The sequence below is a fragment of the Arvicanthis niloticus genome, chromosome 30 (genome assembly GCF_011762505.2).
Source record: "Arvicanthis niloticus isolate mArvNil1 chromosome 30, mArvNil1.pat.X, whole genome shotgun sequence".
Classification (NCBI taxonomy): domain Eukaryota; kingdom Metazoa; phylum Chordata; class Mammalia; order Rodentia; family Muridae; genus Arvicanthis; species Arvicanthis niloticus.
In genome coordinates, this window is record NC_133438.1 from 18,483,641 (window position 1) to 18,507,019 (window position 23,379).

At 41.7% G+C, this 23,379-nt stretch overlaps 1 protein-coding gene across 26 annotated transcripts in view; it reads right to left on the bottom strand.

Moving 5' to 3' along the window:
- Epb41l2 (erythrocyte membrane protein band 4.1 like 2) overlaps positions 1-23,379 on the bottom strand; it is a 180,391-nt gene that overhangs the window by 94,388 nt on the left and 62,624 nt on the right. Inside the window, exon 1 of one of the 26 annotated variants that reach the window (XM_076927988.1) lies at positions 4,379-4,490. The exons of 23 other annotated variants lie outside the window; for them this stretch is intronic. The gene's annotated coding sequence lies outside the window, so the exon portion shown is untranslated. Of the gene's footprint in view, positions 1-4,378; positions 4,491-23,379 lie in introns of those variants that run through there. 2 more of the 26 variants (XM_076927991.1, XM_076928005.1) reach the window with 2 other exon arrangements.

The following is a 23,379-nucleotide window of genomic DNA, read 5'->3' on the forward strand; positions in this document are numbered from 1 at the left end:
CCTGTGGCTGAAATGATTGCAAAGTCACTCAGAAGTCGGCATGGCTAAAGGTGATCATGATGCTGAAATTAAAAAGGCAGTCAGTCATTTGCAGTCCTAGGGAGAGAAATGTACCCAAAGCCAGGCAGGTGCTCATCTATGACTTCAACAGACAGGAAGCTAAGGTAAGAGGTCAGTGCAACTCTCATCTGGGCTATTTAAAAAAAAAAAAAAAAAACTCTGTATTTAAAAATAAAGGGAAATACAGCTACAAGTGTACAAAGATGGCACCCCTTAGTCACATGATCGCTGAGCATGGCTACTGACGCTGAAGAGTATCTGCCACACATGCCACACATATCAATTTGTCAATAGCTATACCCCAGGGAAGAACATAATGGTACACACCTCTGATCGAAGCACTTGGGAGGTAGACACAGGCATGTGTTTGTGAGTTTGAGGCCAGCCTGCTCTACACTGTAAGTTCCAGGCCAGCCAGAGCTATAATAGTAAGACCCTATCTTAAAAAAACAAAGAGCTATCACAATCCCAAACATGTATTTTAAACCAACAGTCTCACTATCCTACATTTTAGTTTGAAAGCATAGTATATATGAAAGAAATGTGCACACGTATAGCTACTTGTATATTAGGGACAAACGATAAATGTTCATGTGCACACATATATCTACTTGTATATTAGGGACAAATGATAAGTGTTCATGTGCACACGTATAGCTACTTGTATATTAGGGACAAACGATAAATGTTCATGTGCACACGTATATCTACTTGTATATTAGGGACAAACGATAAGTGTTCATGTGCACACATATATCTACTTGTATATTAGGGACAAACGACAAGTGTTCATGTGCACACGTATAGCTACTTGTATATTAGGGACAAACGATAAATGTTCATGTGCACACATATATCTACTTGTATATTAGGGACAAACGATAAGTGTTCATGTGCACACATATATCTACTTGTATATTAGGGACAAATGATAAATGTTCATGTGCACACGTATATCTACTTGTATATTAGGGACAAACGATAAATGTTCATGTGCACACATATATCTACTTGTATATTAGGGACAAACGATAAGTGTTCATGTGCACACGTATATCTACTTGTATATTAGGGACAAACGATAAATGTTCATGTGCACACATATATCTACTTGTATATTAGGGACAAACGATAAGTGTTCATGTGCACACATATATCTACTTGTATATTAGGGACAAATGATAAATGTTCATGTGCACACGTATATCTACTTGTATATTAGGGACAAACGATAAGTGTTCATGTGCACACATATATCTACTTGTATATTAGGGACAAACGATAAATGTTCATGTGCACACGTATATCTACTTGTATATTAGGGACAAATGATAAATGTTCATGTGCACACGTATATCTACTTGTATATTAGGGACAAACAATAAATGTTCATGTGCACACGTATATCTACTTGTATATTAGGGACAAACGATAAATGTTCATGTGCACACGTATATCTACTTGTATATTAGGGACAAACGATAAATGTTCATGTGCACACATATATCTACTTGTATATTAGGGACAAACAATAAATGTTCATGTGCACACATATATCTACTTGTATATTAGGGACAAACGATAAGTGTTCATGTGCACACATATATCTACTTGTATATTAGGGACAAACGATAAGTGTTCATGTGCACACGTATATCTACTTGTATATTAGGGACAAACGATAAATGTTCATGTGCACACGTATATCTACTTGTATATTAGGGACAAACGATAAATGTTCATGTGCACACATATATCTACTTGTATATTAGGGACAAACGATAAATGTTCATGTGCACACGTATAGCTACTTGTATACTAGGAGACAAACGGAAGACTCTCCAAGAGTAACAGAGTGTGGCAAGTAAGAAAGAGTGAGGAGCAGTACAAGAGCAAGGAGTTCTCACTGAGCCAAAGGTTCAATGAGATGAAGTACTTCCACACTCATAAGAAGAGATTTACACACTGAGAGAGCAACAGAGCCACCTTGCCGTGTCACACAGCTTATGCAATAGAAATAGCATAAGCACATACAACGTCCAGGCTACTCCAACTCACAAGCATGAAACTGATTTCCTACAGAATGGAGTTTGATGCCATCTCTATAATGCTCAAAGTAACTGATTTTTGCTAGTCTATTTGAAATATTTCACAAATCAACCTCATCCCACATAGACTGTTTAAAGACCTCTGTGTTCAAAATAGTAGTTCTTTTACAGAAGTGTTTTCATGGGCCTTCAAGATGACTCAGTGGGTAGAGGCCCTGCCACCAAGCCTGCACTATGCATTTGATCCTAGGACTGACATGGTAAAAGAAGAGAAATGTCTCTAACCTCTGACGCACGCACCTTGGAATGCTGCACACATGTTACACACACACACACACACACACACACACACACACACCCTCCCTCCCTTATATACACTTAAGTAAATATAATAAAAAGTAAAAATCATTCTCAGTTCTAATATTTAAAGTGAGAGGCTAGGGCTCCTGAGAAAGCCTCCCGTGTTCCTTTACCCTTCCCTCCAACATCAGGACAGCGCAGGAACATGTCTTCAACAAGTCCCAACACTGTAGTGCAGGGACGCGAACGATCACTGCTGCTATGTGCCGAAGGAAGGAAACAGAGCACACACCACTTCTGACAGTGAGAATCTTATAAAGGGAAGATAAAGCAGAAAGGGAAGGTAAGTGTAAGACAGTCACATGTAAATGCTCCTGATCACATTCAGCAGCTTCCTCTTCATGTGTAGGAAAAGCAGCAGCAAGCCAGCCTCATGAGCACAAGGATGTCACGCTTCCTGTCCACACCTCCTCACTGGCTACATCTGCTACCATGCACCCATAAAGAGGGACATTTTTGTGAGATGAGTAAAACTTCACGTTCCCAGTGCAATGTCATACATCCGGTGGCTTCTCAATAATACTTTTATGTTGTTCCTAGTATCTAGGAAACATTTATTACATCCTCATCAAATAATTCTCTATAGAAAAGAAAAATATACTAACAGTTTCCCAGAGCAGAGTCAAACCATCATCTCTCATGATTTTAATGGATACTATAAAATGTACTTTTTCTGAGCTCACTGGTGCTATCCTCTTCATAGGATGGCTCAGCCAACCATCTTGCTTGGTATCAAGTGGTAATCAATAATCAGTTACCTATTTCTATGTAAATAAAGTCCTATGGAAATGAAATAACAACCTCTGTATTTCTAGAGGCTCTTCCCCAATAAGCTAAAGACAAATCCACCAAGGTTAACTGCATTAGATAAACACATAGGCTGCAGACGCTGCATTTTAATGGGTCATAAGACAAAAGCTTGTCAAAGTCAATCAATGCCCCAGACTATGACAAGTCCACCAAGCTGGGGCCTGCTTTCAAATCCTCTTCTGTGTAAGCCCGGGAATGCTGCAATGCAAACATACATGCTGGGGTGTGGGGGAGGGCAGCCCCTCATTACAGCAGGGCAGTCCCTGTGGTGTTAACAGAAGCACAGAGCTCACCGGAGGTCACGGCACACCACTTTCTATCCTTAGGGAGTAGCAATAAAACCAGTTTTAAAGAAAGCATAGTCGATGAGTGAATTATATAAAGATATAACAAAATTTACATAATCCCATATAAATGTCAGAATCTAAGCAACTTAATGAATTTCCTCAGTATGACAAAATTAGGTACTTAGAAACAAAAAGGCAGGGAACAATATTACGAAAAGAGTATACAGTTCTTGACAACAGCAACTGTCGATGCTAAAACTGAGGGAAGTCCCATCTCTAAGAGCTAAAGAACAATTCCTTTTCATCAGATACGTTAGGGAAAAAATTCTATAAATTAGTACTACATTGAAATTTTCACCTTTTAAGGTGAAAAAAAAAAAAAAAAAAACAACAACTATGCAACAGACCATTGCCTTCACGGTGCAGTAGAAGAATTGACCCTCATAGGTTCCTCAGGCAGGAGGTGTGACAGTCAAAAGTGAGGCAGGAGGACAGGAACAGGTGGATAGCATAAACCAGCCACTGCTCTCAAGTCCAAAACGGCTACTTGTGTTAGATAACCCACACAGACTCAACATTTACCCAGAAAAATGCAAATAACTAGTTTAAACAAAACCTGGGCCACTAAAATACACATATACAGACAGTCACACACACACCAAACCCGTCTACTCAGTACACTGGCGTGCTCCACATTTTCAGCCCCCTGGACATTTAATCACACTTTCAACAACAAACTTCCTTTCACAAGCAGAAATAAGTATGCATGAGCCATAAAACCCAAATGCTCCAACAGAACTCTCCTGCACATACATACGGAAGCAGCATCGACGTACATCCAGCCAGCTATCTCCTCTCTCCTGTCATTGGAAGACTGGAAAGTCGATGGAAATCCAGCTCCTAAAGCTTAGCGAGCAGGCCCCACCCAAGTGGACCCTGCCCGAGAAGGGCATGCTCAGTAGAAAAGCTCAGCTTGCTTCCAAGTCACTTCATTCTTCAGCTAGAAAACTCATGTGGACCAAAGCGCTTCCTGCTGCCTGTCCTATGCAGTTAACTACATAAAGACTGGATCGGTGATAAAACTCCAATTCTGTAACTGCAATTTTCATGATTCAACCATGACTAAGAATGCCTTTCCCATTTAGTTAGGTTGTTTACATTATTTATTTGCTTAGAGAAAGCAAGAGGGAGAGAGGAAGAGAGGGAGGGAAAGAGAAAAGGGGAAAGGAGGAGGGGGGAGAGGGAGGGAGAGAGGGACGGATGGACGAAGAGAGACAGAGAGATGGAAAACAACTTCTGCAACTCAGTCCTTCTCTCATGTGGGAAATGAAACCCAGGTCATCAGGCTTGGCAACAGGCATGTTTACCCACTGAGCCAGCTCATACGGCCCCTCAGTTTTATGGTAGTAAGTTCTGTTCCCCTCAATAGCCAAAGACTCTAACATCAGGCATGAGAAACTCTTTTCAGCTGTTGTTAAGGCTGTCCAAGACACTCCCCAAACCTCCTAAGTGATTGCTGTTGCCTTTGGTTGCCCCCTAAAGGTGGAAGTAAATCTGTATTGGTGACGCACTTCAGATACAGGTCCAAGGGGGCTTATGTTGGCTATAGCAAAGTCTTCAAGGGTTGAAAAGAGTATTTTCCAATCATAAGTAAAACATTTTAGATATTTCAATAATAGGTATTTCACCTGTACCGAATGGTCAAGAAAGAATAATGCTTTCTTCATAAGACATACTCAATGTAAGTTTTTGCAGTAGCTCCAAAAAGAGTCCTCTGTCAAACTATACAAATGTAAACTGCAGTGTTGTTGTTCTATCTAATGAAAGCAGGCTAGTCCCAGTTTTCACTGCACCATGAAAGAGCAATCTGCTGAGATTCTCAGTAGAACCCATTTAATTCAAAGTACAATCCTTTATTCATCATTTTTAACTATAAACCTATTTTAAACTTATTTACACTTACTTATTTTATACATTAGAGGTGTATACAAGCATGCACACTATGATGAGTGTGTAGGTCTGAGGAGACTTACAGGAGCTAGTTCTCTCTCTCCACTGTATGAGTCTCCCATACTGAACTTAGGTCTTCTGACTTACAAAAAAGCATCTTCCCACTGAGCATCTCACAAGCCCTTAAAACACATTTCCAATAAATATTGGTCATATGAATGTATTACGTATACAGTTCCATACTTTTTCTAAAACATGCTGCTCTGTGGCATAAAGAAACCCAGCAGCCACAGATCTACACACCAACAGCAGTGACCTAGGTGCTAGCCAGCAGGTCTCCGGGCTCTAGCTCAGACATCTACCATGGCTGTGCCTTTCTTTTCTTTACCCTAGCTTAGAGAAACGCGCCCCTCTAAGATCTGCACTTTGTACGTGGAGGCTTTGGGATATAACCAATTTAGAACGAGGCTAGGGAGGAAGTCCTGATGATAAAAGTTAATGAGCCTAGAAGAACAACAGAGAGCTTACACCACAGCCGCCTAAAGCCCAGACGAGGTCTTACTGGGAATGCCACTGCCTATTCCAATCTGGATGTGCAGCATCCAGAGTATGAGAGAGCGGGGTCCTGACATTTCAGCCAGTCCGTCTGTGGTGGCTTGTTATGGCAGCCTGACTCCTCATAGCCATGGAAGCCGGCACTACTGCTCAGCTTCTGAAGCGTCAAACTGAAGACCCCGTTCATGAGACACATGAACCTCAAAGCTGAAGAGACCGAGAGAACTAAGCAGCAGGGCAACTTTTGTGGCACTAGGATTTGGAAATACAACCCAAATTACTGTGTGCTCCTGCCCTCGTACACAGGAAGGCCAAAACAACACTTCGGTCTGCTTCAGAGTAGGTGACTCTCCGGTCTCTGTTATCAATTTAACACCCGAGGTTTCAACATTATTAAACTGAATCCAGATGTGAAACAACCTCGGAAGCTTATCCACTCCACTGTCAGAAGAGAATTCGACACATGCTCAATTTCATGTAAACTATTGTTTCTGAAAAGATTTTAAACAATTCAAAGCATACAAGCTGAAACACAGCTTGCATTTTGTTAACAGACACTTGTATATGTTACATGCATTTTTGGAAAAAAAATTTTTTTTTGTTTTTCGAGACAAGGTTTCTCTGTGTAGCCCTGGCTGTCCTGGAACTCACTCTGTAGACCAGGCTGGCCTCGAACTCAGAAATCCACCTGCCTCTGCCTCCCAAGTGCTGGGATTAAAGGCGTGCGCCACCACTGCCCAGCTGGAAAAATATTTTTAAATTCTATTTTTAATGCTGTATCATCATTATCATAAAACTAAAATAAGAAACTTTATCCTTAAAATGTGGGTTGTATAGCTAGTCAAGAGAATTGCTTGCTAGGGTGGAAAACATTATCCTCTATTTGTATACAACAGTCTATAGAGATTTTAATCTTAAACTCGGGGTAACTTGATTTTTTAAAATTGTTTTCCACCAAAAAAAAAAAAAAGGGGGGGGGGAGGGGGAACAGGAGAGCACACAAGAATGAGCGCAGGAGGGAGAGAGGGACCAGGAGAGGGAGAGGGAGGGAAAGGAAACAAGGTCCAAGTCTGTGAGGATGCCTACAGTCCCTGAAGTCCTAAGGCTGCAACCAGACTGCTGTGATTCTGAGATAAGCCCGGGTTACAAGAAGCAAGACTGTCTTGGGGGGGGGGGGCAGAGAGGGAGCACACAGAGGACTGGACTCAATAACCTGGCAGTCAGCTCAAGACTCCAAACTCCGAAGAATATAAACTTAATGCAGAAAAGTTCTGGCTATCATCAAAGGACCAGGGGACAGCAGAGCTCTTTAGGGGTATCTACTCTGTGCACCTTTCTTTAAGAAGTGAACATCACCTGCCAAACCAGGGGAACACAGACAACCCAATTTCCTAGCAGAGCCCTAAAATCACATAAGCCCAAATAAGCCTCTTTCTCGCTCTCTTTTCTAAGACAATTGAGCTGACTGGGACCCAACATTCCCACCCATCAAAAATCATTTGAGACTGTACACCTCCCCACCCCCATGGACAAGTTCCTGACTCTTTAAATGGATGTTCATTTTCTAAAACGCTGTTGTGTCTCAGGACAGTTGCTATTGGTCCATTGATCCAGGGGCAACAGAGACAGAGGCAGGAAAGGGAAAACACTTGTGGCTCCAGGAGGTCCCAGGCTCCAATATGCACATTGTCTTTGGATCACACGGCTTCGTTTAATTTCTTTCAGGTTCTGAATACAGACTGATCCATCGATGGGTCATCTGCACATTTCTTGCTTAACCAGAGTCCTGGCAACAATATGCACACATGTTCGGTTGTACTTCTTAAAATGCAGCCTTCTACTGATTTGTAGGAAAAATGCATAATATGACTTGGTTTTTTCAAGGGATAAGGAGACAAAGTGGGGGCAAGTACAAGGGAAAGAAGAAAGCAGTAAGGGAGTTGGGGCTATAGCTCTGTGGAAGAGAGCATTCATAACATGCACAGGGAGTTCCGTTCTGTTCCTGAGCACTGGCACACACACATACACACCCCAAAATAAAACAATGGTGGTTCAAATTTCCTAATTAAAAAGTTACTGCTTTGAAAATATCAAGAAGTATTCTGATAAAGCTCTTAACATGCAATCTTAAAAAAAAAAAAAAACTATAGCACAAAAGAAGTGTACAATCAGACTAATGTCAGTCTGTTTCCTACTCTACTCTGACTGTCAGAAGCCAAAAGAGCAACTATCAGTGATCTTCGCTTTGTTGAAGGCACGTGGGCAGAGTCTAGACTTGGAAGATCCCTGGGTCTACAGGATGAATGATACTGAGCTGAGAAAGGAGGCTGCTGGGAACAGACAGAGTGGACTGATGCTCTCTCACAGCAGGTCACAAGGAGGACTGACTTCCTGAGTTTGGCAGTTCAGGTAAACCTACTACTTACTACAACTCTCTTGTAGTTTTCTGTTTGTTTTGGCTTTCAAGTCTTGCCCATTCAGAACTCACTTTGAGGACATGACGCCTGCAGAACTCCACTCTGATTTGCTCTGGGGTCTGCTAAAACCCATTGGGAAGAAGTTCTCCCAACCAACAGTGCTTAAAATTTTTATTTGAAATGCTTAAGAAGTATTTGCTGAATTCCTCCTTGATAACAGACCAGATACAGGTAACTTCAACTTCAGCAGGAGACAGACACAGAAACAAATCATTAGGCCACATGCAGTAAGAGATGTAAGTACAGGAAAGATGCAGAAGCAGCTAACTCCCTGGGACACGCTCTACAGTGAACAAATGCTACTGTCAGGTAGTAACGATACTCATGTTGACTTAAAGATGAACAAGCAAAATAAAATTAGACTATTTACTATAAAAAATAGCACAAAGAGCAAAGACAAAGGTCACTGTGCAATACTCCACAATATGATGCAGCAAAATGGGGTTTTACAGAATCACAGTCAAAGCCAAAACTGGCCTCAAGTGTTCATGTACCTTGCCATGGCTCTTAATAAATGAGGCGCCTGAAGCCCCACACTACGGCACTGTCCGGATTGCACAGTGAATCAGCAGCAGATCTAACCAAGATACATATCAGACTCTGACTCATACTCCCACCTCCTTGTCCTAAACTACAGCATACCCTGCCTGTCTGCAGAAGAAAAAGGAAGACCAAACTAAAGGAAAGAAAATCAAAGTGAGGCCCTTTACTGTAACCTAATGCCAAGAAAGAAAAACAAACAAAAACCCACCAGCTCCAATACAAGAAGTGGAGACTTCAAGCACTTCTCAGTCTTCCCCAACTTCTGTACTTAAGAAAAAGCTAGTAACTTCCAAGGATGGCTACCAAAGGACCACTGCTAAAAACGTACTGCACCTGTGGAGGACTGGGGTCCACTCGCAGCCTACAGGGAAGCTCACAGATTAGGACCAGCACCTTTTCCTCAAGCGCTTACATACATGCAGGTGCAACACTCATAACTATCTACTCATTTCACCTGGAAGAACAGTAAACTTACACTCAAACCATTTGAATAATATTCTCCCACTGCCCTTTACCTAAATCTACAGAATGAAGGTAAAGTCTTTAACAGGACTGACGTGAGGATCAATAGAAAATGACCACAGAAGCTGCCAGTGAAGTGCCAATACTACCACAATGCAGGAGACTATATTAAACAAAACCTTCAATGATCAGAATCGTCAGCAGTTTTTCTGGTTGAATGCATCCTGTATTAATTTCATTTTAAAAATAGATAATAAAATACAATAATCTGCTTAACCAACCGGATTTATTTTTTCTCAATATGCAAAATGAAAACTATTTTTCCAACCTAACCCACCTCCTGCAGTTTCTCTTCAAATCTTTCCTCATCTGCCTTTTAAAACAGCCATCACTGGCGGTGGAAGATGCTGTGAAGGAAGGAGAACCTGAGTTTGGGCCCACAGCATCCACACAGAGCTGCCCTTAGTGCCGTGCATTTGTAACCTAGCAATGTGGGGGAGGGCCAAGGGCAAGATGGGCAGCTCCTTGAAGCTCACTGAGAAACCAGCCTAACCCATCAATAAGCTCCAACTTCAGAGAACTTGACAAGTAATGCAGAGAGCAACTGAGAAAGATGTCCAATGACAAGCTCTGGCCTCATCGGGCACACACATGTACACATATGTACAGACACACACACACACATGTACACACACTCACACACATGTTCATCCATTCACACAAAGCACATAGATATTCCTCACCCATTTAAAAAAAAAAAAAGCTACCATTAACATAAAAGAGGCCATATGGTCCAGTGGTTAACAGTGCTTGCTGCCAAGAATGACAACCTATATTCAATGCCTGGGACTCATGGGGCTGCGGATGGACCAGCTCCCAAAAGTTGTCCTCAGACCTTCGTACTCATTCCTGTCCATACACAATGTAAACAAGTTATAAGGAAAAAAGCAAATTATACAAAGATGAAGATGGACTGCTTCTATTAGAAAACATGAGGGTATGACCTGATGGGCACTGCCTGGCCTCCAGTCTAGCACAGCCTGTGGGGGTACACCCCGAGCTCACTTCTGCTGACATCCGTTCTAGAGATCAGCATGCTCCCAGCCACAGCTTCACTAGCATCCTACCTGGAACTAGACTTCTGCATATGATTCTGTAACTTCAGCACTCAATTCAAACTTGAATTGAGGAAGGCAATCGTAACCCTGAATAAAAATGTACTCTCAAGCCAAGTGCCCCTCGGTCCACACAACACACAACTATCTGCCAGCAAGCCTGTACACTATTTGTTACTTTTGTCTATGAGATCCTGATTTTGGTTCTGAGGCTACAGACATCTAAGAACACAGCTACTGGCGGTGTGGTAGGAGGGCTGGAATAGCTAACTGTAAGCACGATAAGGAAAGCACAGACAATTCAGCAGTAACTGATTGATGAGGGGAGACGGCTCCCAAGGTGACCTTGAAGAATAAGAAGGAGCTTTCTGGGCAGACACAGATAAGTGGGCGTAAGTACATTCCAGACTGTGGGAACAGTGGGGAAGGGCCTGGGACCATTAAAGATAAATGTGCTGTCGAGAACGGGGAGTACCTCATCCGCCTGGAACATGGGGTGGGGAGTGCAGATGGGGAAACGGAAGCAACAGCCAAACAATGCATGGTCAGTACTGAACTCAGATGTTCTTACTCAACGCTGTGGGCGATGGAAAATAATAATAACTGTGTCTCTGGAAGAGTGCTCTGGCAGTCATTTGAGAACAAGTGATACAATGAAAGGAAGCTGATAAATGATCCCCCCAACCAACCCTGAGATCCCTGACAGGCAACCAAAGTACAAACAAAAAGGTGGGGTGTGGAACTGTTTGGTGAGCAAATAGACAGGACTGAATAGTAAGCTAGGCGGTGGGAGGAACAGAGAACAAAGTTCCTAGGTTGCTTGAAGTTAAAAACCAAATAGGAATACCACTGGCCTAGAGAAAGTTCCAAAGAGACCAGAAATAAGAACAAAGGAATCAAAAGCTACCTGGACGGTGTTAGACTGAAGTGTCTATACAATACTCAAAGAGTGAAAGGCTGGGTGGTAACAGAATGACAGTGTGTGTCAGAGGGCATAGATAGAGCCCTGGGGTAAAGGAGGTCAAGTAGTATCAGAGGAGACGGAGCCCCAGAGCAAAGAGGGTCAGGCAGCATCAGAGTGGACAGAGCCCTGGAGTAAAGGGGGTCAGGTAGTATCAGAGTGGATGGAGTACCAGAGCAAAGGGGGTCAGAAAGTGTCAGAGGGGACAGAGTCCTGACACAAAGGGGATAAGGAAGACATTCCCAATGGATTTTTAAGGAACTTCAAGGCCCAGTGTGAGATGACAAGAAGGGAGCCATTCAAATGCTGGGAGGTATCCAGACACACACAGGAAGGCAGCTGCAGGGACCCACAAAGCTTAAGGGGTGCTAGGAGAGTGTGCTGCAGGAGGGAGAGGTAAGCAGGCCACAGAAGCTCTGCCTGAGCCAGCACTGAGGAGAAGGCAGGGAAGCAGTAACTACCACACACTTTACAGTATATACCCCACTTACGTAACCTTAAAGCATTTAAGTCTTAGAAAAGGGAAAAGTGTCTTCTAATGAGTGACAAACTCCCAGAATGCACGTAAACAAATAGGAGGCACAGCCAGTTAGGATAAACATTTTCAATGAGAAGGCATTGTTTCCTTCTGCTTCTAACTTCTCAATGTTTGGAATTTCCTGTCTAATCTTTCATCTTCTGATATAGACACTTGATCTGTAAATAAGCACTTTGTAACCTACCACAAGGAACACAGGCAAACGAGTGTCAATGTACCTATAAGCTGTGTGAAGGCAGAACTGCAAAGCTCACCACTAAAGCTCAAGAGCTGAAGGAAGGGCCATTAGTTCTCATCACGGTGTCTGCAAAGGGCCCGACTACATTTATTTTACAAGATAGAAAAACTACAAGTGTAATTCCTATTCTGAAGCTGTGAGGCCTGTGTCTAATAAAAGCTCAGTTCACAAGACAAACCAATGAAGACCACCAGCACCCCAGAAGAACATGTGAGGTTATGAAACAGTACTCCTTTTATACAGCTGAACCCTTTCCAGGGTGGGCTTTAAGATGTTCTGACTGCACACAAACACTATCTCTGGAACGGAACCAAAACAGCACAGCTGCAAGACATCTTCCCCATTGCTGGAGGCCTCTCGAGCACAGCCCTTCTCTTTAGTCTATAAAAGCCAGAAGCAGGACTAGTTCCCCTACAAACTGCTTAATAGAACTGCACTCTCCTGATCCAAACTTCAGAGAAAAAACTAATATCTATAATACAGTTAGTTTAACTTATAATGAAAAACATGAAAACTTGAGAAAAATCCCCTTATGAACCAAAACTAAGCTTAAGTAGATAAACATTCATTCACAAGTTACCAGCCCACCACCATCACCTCAAACGGGAAATTTAGATCTACAGCAACAGAAATTTTTCAAACTTCTAAGTAGTAGTAACAATAAATAACAATTAAATAATTTGTATTCATATTAAGAATATTTATTTGAACTTCACATTTATGGTATGTGGCTATTTCGTGACAGCTAAGCCTAGAAAAAAGCTCTCTTAAATGCACTGTAGTACCAAGACAGGCTCCAGCAGCCCACCTTATAGTCACTCCCACGGCAACAACAGATTCTCCTACCCAAATAGTTCATCTGCAGGCAAGAGAAAAACCAACACCTACTTCTCAACAACCAAAAATAAAAAGGAAAATACAAAAAGATAAGCCTTCCAAATTTCAGTACATAAATTTCCAACCCTACGATTTAGATAAGCATCAAGTGCAGTTAACCAGTGTGGGCATCCTCAGGAGTGAAGACAGAGAACACAAAACTGTCTAACTTCTCTGACAATAATCATTCTGAACAACCACCACCACCACAATAGAAGGAAATAAGCAACTGTCAACAGAGGAGCTCAGAATGTTACCTGCAACTGTCAAACACTGAAGGGCAGCCTGTGCCAACACAAAAATAATCCCTGTGGTAAATGCAAAGGATGAGTGGCTTGGAACCTCGTTTCACATATTTGAAGATCTGTGCTGGCACTATTGCTTTGAAATAAATGAAGTATTTACTCATCACAATGACCCTGTCTGCTTCAGGAGCTCTCTCAAATCACAAGCATCCTCACTTCTATTGGTTTTGTTTTTTGGGTTTTTTTTTTTTGTTGTTGTTGTTGTTGTTGTTGTTGTTGTTGTTGTTGTTGGTTTTTTCGAGACAGGGTTTCTCTGTTTAGCCTTGGCTGTCCTGAAACTCACTCTGTAGACCAGGCTGGCCTCGAACTCAGAAATCCGCCTGCCTCTGCCTCCCAAGTGCTGGGATTAAAGGCGTGCGCCACCACTGCCCAGCCTCACTTCTATTTCAAAATCCCTGCAAGCAAGTATTTAAAAATTCATTTCATATTACAATAAAATAAGGCTCAGAGAAATTAAATAACTTCCCTTAGTGGCACAGAATGTAAATCCCATGGTAGCTAACCATCAGTTTTGGATTTCTGCAAGTCAGCTGTGAAATTCTACTTCAGTATCCTGAACACTGATGTGGAGCAAAACCTTAGCCTTTTTTGTGTGAGGCATCTTAACATTGCACTGTGGTCCTTGCATAAGTCCACATACCTTAAACCCCAACAGTCTAACCAAGCACAGTCCCATCTCCCTACCATTCACATTTGGATACAGCCATTTCCACACAGGATTGCCTGAATTATTTCTACTCTAATATAAATTTTCTCAAAAGCATTTGTTAGATATATACAATAATGTATAAAATGTGGAGAAAAACAAACCCACCACCTGTATCTTTCTGTGTTCCAGACATACATACACACAGCACATACCTGGCATTTAATGCAATTCTTCAGGCCAGTTTGGTCTACAGAACACACTGCAGGCCAGCCAGGGCTGCACAGTTAAAAACACTGGCTAAGAAGGTAGAGGTGTGGAGGGGAGAAAAAGTAACAAACCAACAATGGTACTTCTGAGTTCTAGTTTGTTACACACAGTGAGTTTGTAAACAATCCTTGTACTTGCTGCTTTCCACGCTTGACCAGCCTCTGCAGGTGCACAGCACCACAGGTACTGTTGTTTGGGACATGCTGGTCTATACAAGATCCTGGGTCACTGTCTGAGTGAGCCGTCCTGGCATCTGGAGTGGATCCTGGCTGTTGTGAAGCCAGAGGGTTGCAGCAGAGGCTGGCAGGCACTGTGATCCTGTGTCCAGCAAGGAAGGGCTCTCTATCAAGTGAGGCTGACGATGCTCAGCACCACAGAGCATTCTCAAAGAGCACTACTGAGACCTGCATCTTCCACCCAGCCCTCAGAAGCTACATGGGCTCTGGCTTTGTGGTGACCATCATCTGGGAAGGTGAGGATCACATCTCTACAGTCATGGTAGGACACACTGACTCAACAGTCTGGGGTGGAAGCATATATCTAATGGTAGTAGCCAGGGCCAGAAGAAGGTCCTGGGGTTCCAGAGCAGCAAGCTGGAGAAACGAGCAGCCAGGGGAAACACACAAATTGCTCCAAGGGTTTGAACTCTAGTGTCCACCCAGGACAAACTACCTCTGTGAACAAGAACATAAGCCCACACCTTTCCCATCACCCAAACCACTTCCTGTTCACCATTTCCCCCACCCCATCACTAATGAGTTTAAGCCCCAACTTTAAGTGTCTTTTTGCATCCTAAGTCAGTACGAGATTGGATCATGCCCTTCCCTACAAAAGTGAAACATTGTAAAAGATGACCTCACCTACCACAAAGAACAGACATTAAAATCCTCTGCTTAGGAAGAACAGACAAAAGGGCTTGTCTACGGATACCACAAACACATACAGCAAATACCCCACATCATCCTGTGTCTCCTGGGGTGAGCGCACAGCTCACATCTCTAGCTGATATAATCACTAGATTTAAGGGTCAAGGAGAGAACTGCAGATTAGAACTGTGAATTGAAGAAACCTGAATGCAACTTTGAAAAACAGAAGTTGGGCTCCAAGAACTATGGGAACAGCCTGAAAAAGTGAAAAGCAAGACAAACAAGATGTTCTGGGAGAGAGTGGGTGTGGACTGCAAGCAAAGTAGCCGCCTGAGCAGCCGCTGGAGCTAAGTCACAAGCAAAGGTCAGTTACTGTAATACTGTATCCAAGAATGGCTCAACAAAAAACAACCAATAAATATACTAATAAAAATGAGGAGGGGTCGTCTAGGATCATTTGAAGACAGGAAAAAAAAACCTTGAAAAGTCCAACACCTTGAGTCAGGCATGATGGCACACACCTTTAATCCCAGCACTCCAGAGGCTGAGGCAGGTAAATCTCTATGAATTTGAGGCCAGTCTGGTCTATATAGTGAGTTCCAAGGCAGAACACCCAGGGTGTAGAGAGAGAATCTGTCTAAAAAAGGTGGAGGAAGAAGAAGGGGACGATAGGAGAAGGAAAGAGGAAGAAAAAAGAAGAGAGCAAAAAAAAAAGGAGAAAAGAGAAAAAAAGACAGAAGAGAAAGGAGGGAGGGAGGGCAGAAGGCAAAGAGGGAGGGAGGGAGAAAGAGAAGAGAGAAAGAGAGACAGAGACAGAGACAGAGAGAGAGAGAGAGAGACAGAGAGCATGCACACATGTTTCCATCATAGACCAACAACAAAATCGGCACACAGACACCTTCTCACCACCATGAAGAACACCTATCAGAGTCATCTACCCTTCAACATGTATCCAATGTCCTCCAATGTCCTCTTAGTATCAGGAAAACGAGGGTCCTCCTTGACACTTTTGCCCAACATTGCACTCAAATTTCAAGCCAGGGTAATCAGGCAAGAAAAGGAGGCGGGGGACATCTATGTTTTTAAGAAAAATAAAAAGCATTAAATTAAAAAAATAAAAATCACCTAATAGAAAAGAAGTAAATTATCTCCACTGGGAAATGACCCAATCTTATACTTGGAAAAACTGTAAATAACAGTTTTAAGATAATGAACCAGTTCAGCAATGATTAATATACAAAATCAGCTGTGTTTCTATACAATGAACAACACAAAATGAAAATGTTTCCACTCAGCTTCAAAAAGAATAAAGAGGAATAACCTTAACTGAGGAAGCAGTAGACTTAGCAAACATTAGAAAACACTGGCACACATGCAAGAAGCCCTAAGTGGAAGTGTGCTGGCTGAGCCAGACGTTTACTGGTGCAGAAATGGCAGTCGCTGCCCTCCACACACATCTACAGATACACGAACAGACCAAACAGCAAGCTGGGTTCTGTGAAAATGACAAGACAATTCTAAAAGTATGTAGATAATTCTAAAAGTATGTAAAGAGAGAACTGTAAGAGCTACAATATTAGTAGCTAAACTAATAATGAAACAGAAGACAAAAGTGAACCCCATTTTAAAATTTAAATGCTACATTATAATATTACAGCACTGGAATAAAACAGACATACAGAACAACAGAAATAACTGTTACCCCAGAAACAAGAACGATGAAGACTTCCAACAAACACTGATGGGACAGCAGTTACCTACACGCCAAAGAAAAGATGTGAGCCCTATCTCACACTATGGATAGAAGTAAATCCAAAGTGTACCAAACACCGAATGTCACAGTAAAAGCTATATAAAAAGATTTTAGAACAAAATGTGTAAATAAGTCTTCATTATTTTTCTGGATTAAATATAAAACCAAGATCAACACAAGGAAAAGCAAAAGAATGAATTGGACCGTGACAAAATTACTGAATTACTGTTAAGGAAACCACTAAGGGTTAAGTAAAACAAACAAGTGAATAGCCAGAAATATTTGTGAGCATGTATGTGACAAAAGTCTACCACACAGAACATATGAAATGATTTGAAACAACACTCAAAATCTGGGCAAGTCTTGAACAGACACTGCTCACAATATTTACAAATGGCCAATCACAACACGAAAAAAACTTTGAGATTACTCATAAAATCAAACTCACTTTGTAATAGTTCTTCACACCTACTGGGATAGTGGTTTTAAGAGAAAAGAAGACAAAGAACAGTATTACAAGACAAGTGTGATCATACATGTGTGTAATCTTAGCACTTGGAAGGCTGGGCCAGGAGCCTGCATGAAAAATAAAGCAAACGTGTGCATGCCTGTGTGTGTGCACGAGAACACAAACACGAGGTGTTCGTGAGAATCTGGAAAACCTAGAGCCTGAATGCTCTGCTCACAGCAATGAAAAATAGCAGCGCAGGCTTGGGGACCTTGGGAAGAGTGGGAATGGCTGTTAAGGATGTGCAAGGTTTCTTCTATGCAAGAGAAAAGGGTTTAAGTTCCACAACATCATTGGCTGTATAAATACAATGTAGAAAACCATGTGAAGAACCCAGGATTGGCAAGGAAGCACAGAAGAAGCAAGGGCCAAATAGAAAGCTGAGCAAAAGGCACAAACAGAAAAGGGGTGAGATAGGGGTTCTGAAAAACTTAGGAGAAATTAATCCACAGAACTTTACATTCATCCACTGATGTCTAAATGGTGGGCAAAGAAGCAACTGTAACCTAATCCAGGATTAGGAAAGTATATCCTTCAACAAAGGGAAAAAATAAAAATAAGAAAACTATCCTAAAATTCATATGGAACCACAAAAGCCCCCCCTAATAACAGCCAATAACCCTAAGCAAGAGGAGCACTGCTACGGGGCCTGCCGTTCCAGCTGGCAGGGTCCATGTCAGGGACACTAGGACAGCCAAACAAAAACAGACATACACACCAATGGGCAAACCTGAAAACCCAAACATGACCACACATGTAACTTCAGCCATTTACTGCTTGACAAAAATGACAAAATCATGTACTAAAGAATAGAAAGCATTATCAATAAATGGTTCCAGGAAAACAGGATGTCCATGTGTACACTGATGACATCAGACTCCAATCTCACCTTGCACAAAAACTACTCCAAGGAGATCAAAGATCTATGCATGAAGCACCGGGACTGCTCAAAGAAACATAGGCAGCACTTACATGATATAGGTGTAGGGATGGACTTTCTGAGTAGGGCTCTGTTTGTCCAAGAATTAAGGCAACAACTGACAAGTAAGACTTCATAAGACTAAGACGCTTCTGCAAGACGAAGCCCACAGAGAGGGAGAGAATCCTTGCTAGCTATACAGCTGATAAAGAATATCCAGAATTAATGAATATATTCATACATATATATTCATACTTTCATACATATATATCAATACATATACACACATACAGATACACACACAAGACAAATGACCCATTCAAAAATTGACTTAATATCCCAAAAACTGTTTATCATCACTAACAATTAGAGAAATGCATACAGAAACAACTTTGAGATTTCATCTTACCCCTGCCAAAATGCCAGGATCAACAAAACAACTCACAACAAATGCTAAGAGAAGATGTGGAGAAAGGGAACCCCTACATTCACTGTTGGTGGGGTTGCAAACTAGTCCAGATGCTCTGGAAATCAGTTTGAAGAATCCTCAAAAAGCTAAAACTACTCTACCATATGACCAAGCTATAGCACTCCCTGGCATATGCCCAAAGGACTCGACACCCTACTCCACAGATCCTTGCTCTGTCATGGTCACAGTAGCTAGAAAACAGAAACAACCTAAACGTCTTCCACTTGACAGATGTTTAATGAAGATGTGGATCATATACCCTACTGAGGACTATCCAGCTGTGAAGAGAATAAAATCTGCAGAGATGTGTAGTTCATACCCTTAGTCAAGAAAATGTATCTTTGTAATAGACAAGAAGCTTCAACCATGGCAGAACACTGATCAGAGTACAGAGCTATGGAGTCCAACCCTGAATGATGGACACACCTACCATGTAACGCCTGCACCTGAGGCTCAGGGCTCATTGAAGAAGAAAAGTGAAAAGGTTCTAAAAAGTCGGGGGAATGGGAATTTTACTGTGAGACTGTCTCTGGGGAAGCTACACCCTCTATGTCTCACCAACATGGCAGTCTAAAGATAACACTGACAGACATGCTAACAGTGAAGTAGGAAAGCCCTGTCAGCCTCAACCCTGGACTCAGAACTACAGGCAACTACAGACCGCTGAGTGGGAGACACAGTCTTCCCCAGGAAGGAACACAGCAATTGATCATCCCATACCAAACAGTCAGCCCTAAAAACATATATACAAATAATATTTTATGGACTAAGCAGGTTGTGTGTGTGTGTGTGTGTGTGTGTGTGTGTGTGTGTGTGTGTACACCAGCAATAGGGGGAAAAGCTATGAATTTGAAATAGAAAGGTACATGGGAGGGTCGGAGGGAGGAAAGGGAATGGGGAAATTATATCTAAATGTTTTTTTTTTAAATTATAATTAAAAAGAAGACAAGATCTACTCAAGCTTAAGCTTGTTGGTACTATCTTTGGAAGAGGAAATGAGCTTAGGAAAGAAAATAAGGTCTGTTCTATATTTTCTGAAGAACTAGAGAAGAGAGTAATAAAGAAATCTGTTCAGTATTTCACTGTTCTATTAAGTTTATTCCTTTGTTTTTCAAGAGACCAGAATGAAAAACACAACCACTTCCCAATGTTGGGGGTTGGGTCTAGTGTTTCACTGGATATCAACATTAAAGTCGGCCATGAATGAACTCACCTATGCGAGAGTTATGAAGCAGATAAAGTCAGCAAATATTCAAGTAACAGAATGGTGAGAAGAATGTGGCCAAATTGATTCAGGGGCAGTAATCAAATAGCTGAGCAGCATAGCCTTTCACTGAAACGTTATCACAGGAGGGACAGTGAGGGAATGCAATCAACTTTAGATTGGGCATCAATAAAACAGAGACATAACCAGACAAATATTCAATTAGCCTGTATAGACAGGAAAAGAGGGGAAAACAGATGAAAAAGAAAACAAATGGCAAGAAAGCACCCACCCACATTAAAAACTACATGCAGTCATGTAAAGGCACCAATGAAAAGGCAGAAATCGTTACGCTGAATGAAAAGGCAAGGGGCAACTTTGGATTATGTACTGGGGGCTGGCTCAGGCAAAGCAGAAGCGGTGAGTGGGCTCTAGCCACCGGAAGCTGCCAGCCACTGAGCCATGAAAACCAGCACCAAGATCAGGCTCAAGACCCAACGTGTCATTAAAGGGAAGCTGCACAAACAGGTTACTTTAAAGCAAAGCAAAACAGTCTGGTTACATTATGGAGATACTAGAAAACAAAACAAAACAAAACAAAACAAAAAAAACAGTCAGAAGCAAATGACAAAAAACTGTTTGTTTCTAGGAAACAATACAATTCAGTTTACCATTTACCTTCATGGTTATTAGATAAATTCAACTCTGCTACAAATGAATGTTCTAGTCCAGTGGTTCTCAACCTGTGGGCCATAACCCCTTTGGAAGCTGAGCAACCCTTTTACAGGGGTCACTTACCAAGCATTTACATTTAGATTCATAACAGTAGCAAAATTACAATTATGAAGCAGCAATGAAAATAATGTGGTTGGGAGTCACCACAACATGAGGAACTATAGAGACCCTTCCTAACTGCTCTAGTCTAAAACCTTCTGAGAGCAGCACCACTGATAGCTACATGCCTTCAGGGGACAAGAGAAGACACAGCTGTAGTCCTTCCCCTTGCCATTTCTAGCAATAGACCTGAAAAAAAGAAAAAGAAATTTCATGATTTCTATAAATTCATAGGAGCAAAAATGTCAACAATGAAACCTCTGAGAGAGATAACAGTCTCTGAGGATGTGATAGATATTAAGCAGAACCAGGCGTTCTCATTGATCAAGACCTTAGTTTTGTATAGGAGAATCCCTTATCTGAGAAAACATCTACAGCGGCCCTTACATAGGTTTCTTCTTGCCTTCTACTGAGAATTATCAAACACCTGCAAGTAGAAATGAAGGTGCTGGTGCTCATTTAAACAGGCTGCAATTTCAGCAGCAGACAGACAGGGGTGTCATAGGCAAGCAAGCGGATGTACAGAGGGCCAGTGTATGAACATGATATCTGCCTCTGCATGACAGGGTCATAGGCAAGCAAGCGGATGTACAGAGGGCCAGTGTATGAACATGATATCTGCCTCTGCATGACGGGGTCATAGGCAAGCAAGCGGATGTACAGAGGGCCAGTGTATGAACAAGATATCTGCCTCTGCATGACAGGGTCATAGGCAAGCAAGCGGATGTACAGAGGGCCAGTGTATGAACAAGATATCTGCCTCTGCATGACAGGGTCATAGGCAAGCAAGCGGATGTACAGAGGGCCAGTGTATGAACAAGATATCTGCCTCTGCATGACAGGGTCATAGGCAAGCAAGCGGATGTACAGAGGGCCAGTATATGAACAAGATATCTGCCTCTGCATGACGGGGTCATAGGCAAGCAAGCGGATGTACAGAGGGCCAGTGTATGAACAAGATATCTGCCTCTGCATGACAGGGTCATAGGCAAGCAAGCGGATGTACAGAGGGCCAGTATATGGACAAGATATCTGCCTCTGCATGACAGGGTCATAGGCAAGCAAGTGGATGTACAGAGGGCCAGTATATGAACAAGATATCTGTCTCTGCTTTATTCCTTTCCCACCTCACTCATTCATCACGTTAGTAACATGACTCTAATGTGGCTGTCTTGAACACAGACACAAAATGTCATGGTAGTCATAGGAAATGCTATGATTACCTGGGTATGGCATGTCCAGTAGACAACTTTCATAATTATATTCTAATTTTTATAATTAATTTTTAATTTAATAAATTTATAATAATTACAATCTTAATAAATAATTAAATTTTAATAATTTAAGCTAAAGCCTTTAAATATGTCAAGTTCATGTTTTACACAGTAGGAGGCATTTCTTACTGAGCACCTCTGGATCTTTTGTTTTCCCTTACAGACCTTAATTCTAACAGTATAGTATTTCTTTCCCCTAACTTCTAAAATATCTACACTCTAAAAACGGTAACCTCCAGTGCTATGAAAACTTTCAACACAATCTGAAAATGCTTTTCTCTTCTAGGATTTTTAAAGCTTAAAATCATAGCCAAAACACTCAAATGACAACACTGTGTTCTGTAAATTACTAAAAAGTAACATGAAGACACATATACACTTGATGTATTTTCTTTGCTTTATTCTTCAGAAAAACTTGCTCTTTGTAAAAGAAAAGCATGGAAATTACTTTTATACTTTTGAGAAGATGTGAAAAGTTTACAACCATGGCTGTAACTTGTTTCACTTGGATCTAAACATGCACACCCACTGGCTTTAGAAAAATGCTTGAGCAGAAATCTTGTATGGCCCTAAGTGATAGTTCCTGAAAATTTCAAAGCCAAAGCGGGAGGAAGACTGTAGCATCCTTTAGCCTAACTAACATGAGCCTGATATGTAATGGGTGAGTAAAGGAACACCTGATGAATGTATGAGGAACTGCATATAATCATGGAATAAAAGCTACTACTAACTCCCCATTCTAAAGAAAGCACAGCAAGACTCAGCACAGATGAGTTCCTGCCTCTCCATCCAGGCTAACTGCTGAATGTCCTCTGTAATTCTACCACTGACCACGTTGTCATTTCTTAAGGCTTATTACAGTGTCTTGTGAACTCAGCAGCTCTGTCTTCTTACTTGACTTTGAATCCCCTCAGTCCAGCACATAGAAAACATAGACATAAAAGTGCTTTGTACTGAATGGTGGCAATTACCAAAGTCAGCACAACTGGGCATCCCAACTTCCCATCATTTCTCTGAAGAAATTTACTGCTAGAGACTTGTCTGAGTTGTC